Below are 4,334 nucleotides of genomic sequence, written 5' to 3'. Positions count from 1 at the left end.
TGATGAGTTTGTAGTGTTGTGTGGGCGATGTTACTGCGTGGTGGAACAGTCCTGCCACAGACCCCCCCTCACTACACACCTTAAGCTGTTTTATATTCAGATGCCCATACTGCATAGCATTCCACAACCACTACTTAAGAGTGGAATGCTGTCTACTGTCTATCGCACAAGACTATTGTTTATATGCACTCTTCACTACTATGATCGAGCCTCAATGTGTCATGCTTGTCTACGATATCCTGTCTCTACACTGATGTACATAAGCACGAGAATGCAGAGATACGATATTGTGTACTGCCCTAGTACTAGGGGTATAACTTAGTGATATAGACTCTGTGAAATTATAAAGTACTTGGCACAAGAGTGACTCTACATTTTTATATTAAATTGTATTAAAGAGACATAAGTAATCAGTAATAATGTGAAAGACATTAACGCAACTCCTAGTGCAACCGTTTGTCGTGTTTGGGGGGTGTTGCAACCCTTGAATGGGTCACAATGTATATGATGTATATTATTATGTATATTACCTTTTCATGTAATTTTATATTGCTTACATTTGCGATAATAGCTAAATCGTGAATATATCGCTTTATATTATTATTTGTCTTAGTTACTTTTGTTAGGTAGGATATAACATATTATTATGTGCTCATAGTTCAAGTCTTGACTGTCTAACTACTGTAATTATCGCTCTTTGCTCGTTACTCTGCCGGCTTCAGTTGCTGGGCAGCAACTGTCCACGGAGCTATCACGTGATCGAGGGGGGGTGATCTCACCTCGCCTGAAGTATTCAGTCTGGGCTAGACTCTCTTGGTGGTTGGACGTATTCCTGACAAGTGCCTAAATCTCCCTTATAGGCCCTTGTCAGAAGATTGTATCTGTCTTATTATTGTTGTAGGTTCTGGAGACTCTGTTCACAGAACATTGTTTAGACTTAGTGATTTTCGAAGTTGTACTGAGGTTGTGTGTCGCATAGACACTCTAAGCAACTCAGGTCCTGAGCTGTAGCTTCTGACCTAATTTGTACTGGTATCTGTGTATTGTCACAGTCGGGGATTTTCTTATGCTGAACTTAGATTCAGTAGTATGGGAGTTTTGTGACTTTTGAGGAGGATCTGCTTATGGTCCCTACTTAGTGTCATTATATTATCTCCTTGTTCCTGATTCTGTGTTGCAGTTGCTTGTTATATTGTAGTTCAGTTTATCAGTCGTGTTATTGTTCAAGCAGACTGTTCTGATTGCCAGTTGGTCAAGAAGTTAGTTTGTTTGAGGGCTTTGTCAGTCACTTGTTTAAGTCTAGTCGAGTCTTGAGACAAAGCGAACTACTTAGAGCACTTACACACATACACACAAACTTATTTGTATATTGTATTATTAAATGTTAATGTACTAGACGGTACTTAAGACAAAGATGTGATATGTGCTATCAGCACAATACAACTGTACATGAGAGAAGTGATTATTATTTTGTTGATATTGATTTAATTTAATTTGATATACGCCTAGACAACTTAATTATTAATAAATTTATTCAATTTTAATTTCTCTAGTTAGTAGCCTACCAGTTGTAATCCTGAAGCACTATTGAATCATACTGAATTAATGGACAATTGGACAAGGATACTGACTAATTGTTATGAAAACCCAGTAACAGGCTGGATGCTAGAAGGGCAGTCCTTTCTAGTATTCACTAGAGATCTCTAAGCTTCTTTGTATCGCGTTTTTTGTAACACATGGTACACTCATGTTATGCTTCACACGGGCTTTATATATATATATATATATATATATATATATATATATATATATATATATATATATATATATATATATATATATATATATATATATATATATATATATATATATGCAAAACAACCACTCTGAAAGAATAGAGAAATTCCAAGCACTTTCGTGACTACTCACATTATCAAGGAACTGTGAAAGTAAAGCATGCAAGGAAGGTATATAAGGGGTCTGGCCAACACCTCACTATCAGATCCCACAATGGTTAAACACCTGACGTGCGCCAGCCCAACTGGACAGGTCCTTTGCATAACCCACCAACAAACTATTCTACCTGGAGTTTACCTGGAGAGAGTTCCGGGGGTCAACGCCCCCGCGGCCCGGTCTGTGACCAGGCCTCCTGGTGGATCAGAGCCTGATCAACCAGGCTGTTGCTGCTGGCTGCACGCAAACCAACGTACGAGCCACAGCCCGGCTGATCCGGAACTGACTTTAGGTGCTTGTCCATTGCCAGCTTGAAGACTGCCAGGGGTCTGTTGGTAATCCCCCTTATGTGTGCTGGGAGGCAGTTGAACAGTCTCGGGCCCCTGACACTTATTGTATGGTCTCTTAACGTGCTAGTGACACCCCTGCTTTTCTTTGGGGGGATGGTGCATCGTCTGCCAAGTCTTTTGCTTTCGTAGTGAGTGATTTTCGTGTGCAAGTTCGGTACTAGTCCCTCTAGGATTTTCCAGGTGTATATTATCATGTATCTCTCCCTCCTGCGTTCCAGGGAATACAGGTTTAGGAACCTCAAGCGCTCCCAATAATTGAGGTGTTTTATCTCCGTTATGCGCGCCGTGAAAGTTCTCTGTACATTTTCTAGGTCGGCAATTTCACCTGCCTTGAAAGGTGCTGTTAGTGTGCAGCAATATTCCAGCCTAGATAGAACAAGTGACCTGAAGAGTGTCATCATGGGCTTTGCCTCCCTAGTTTTGAAGGTTCTCATTATCCATCCTGTCATTTTTCTAGCAGATGCGATTGATACAATGTTATGGTCCTTGAAGGTGAGATCCTCCGACATGATCACTCCCAGGTCTTTGACGTTGGTGTTTCGCTCTATTTTGTGGCCAGAATTTGTTTTGTACTCTGATGAAGATTTAATTTCCTCATGTTTACCATATCTGAGTAATTGAAATTTCTCATCGTTGAACTTCATATTGTTTTCTGCAGCCCACTGAAAGATTTGGTTGATGTCCGCCTGGAGCTTTGCAGTGTCTGCAATGGAAGACACTGTCATGCAGATTCGGGTGTCATCTGCAAAGGAAGACACGGTGCTGTGGCTGACATCCTTGTCTATGTCGGATATGAGGATGAGGAACAAGATGGGAGCTAGTACTGTGCCTTGTGGAACAGAGCTTTTCACCGTAGCTGCCTCGGACTTTACTCTGTTGACGACTACTCTCTGTGTTCTGTTAGTGAGGAAATTATAGATCCATCGACCGACTTTTCCTGTTATTCCTTTAGCACGCATTTTGTGCGCTATTACGCCATGGTCACACTTGTCGAAGGCTTTTGCAAAGTCTGTATATATTACATCTGCATTCTTTTTGTCTTCTAGTGCATTTAGGACCTTGTCGTAGTGATCCAATAGTTGAGACAGACAGGAGCGACCTGTTCTAAACCCATGTTGCCCTGGGTTGTGTAACTGATGGGTTTCTAGATGGGTGGTGATCTTGCTTCTTAGGACCCTTTCAAAGATTTTTATGATATGGGATGTTAGTGCTATTGGTCTGTAGTTCTTTGCTGTTGCTTTACTGCCCCCTTTGTGGAGTGGGGCTGTCTGTTGTTTTAAGTAACTGTGGTACGACCCCCGTGTCCGTGCTCCCTCTCCATAGGATGGAACACAGAGTTCCATGAGTCTGGCCCTGGGGAAGAGTGCATGGGCATGTCATTTATCGCCTGTTCGAAGTCATTTGGCGTCAGGATAACATCGGATAGGCTTGTGTTAATCAAATTTTGTGGCTCTCTCATAAAAAATTCATTTTGATCTTCGACTCTCAGTCTGGTTAGCGGCTTGCTAAAAACTGAGTCATATTGGGACTTGAGTAGCTCACTCATTTCCTTGCTGTCATCTGTGTAGGACCCATCTTGTTTAAGTAGGGGCCCAATACTGGACGTTGTTCTCGATTTTGATTTGGCATAGGAGAAGAAATACTTTGGGTTTCTTTCGATTTCATTTATGGCTTTTAGTTCTTCCCGCGATTCCTGACTCCTAAAGGATTCTTTTAGCTTAAGTTCGATGCTTGCTATTTCTCTGACCAGTGTCTCCCTACGCATTTCAGATATATTTACCTCTTTTAGCCGCTCTGTTATTCTTTTCTGTCGCCTGTAAAGGGAGCGCCTGTCTCTTTCTGTTTTACATCTACTCCTCCTTTTTCTTAGAGGAATAAGCCTTGTGCATACATCGAGTGCCACCGAGTTAATCTGTTCTAGGCATAAGTTGGGGTCTGTGTTGCTTAGTATATCTTCCCAGCTTATATCAGTTAGGACTTGGTTTACTTGGTCCCACTTTATGTTTTCGTTATTGAAGTTGAATTTGGTGA

This window comes from Cherax quadricarinatus, unplaced genomic scaffold (genome assembly GCF_038502225.1).
Source record: "Cherax quadricarinatus isolate ZL_2023a unplaced genomic scaffold, ASM3850222v1 Contig703, whole genome shotgun sequence".
Taxonomy (NCBI): Eukaryota; Metazoa; Arthropoda; class Malacostraca; order Decapoda; family Parastacidae; genus Cherax; species Cherax quadricarinatus.
This window is presented reverse-complemented; position numbering follows the sequence as displayed.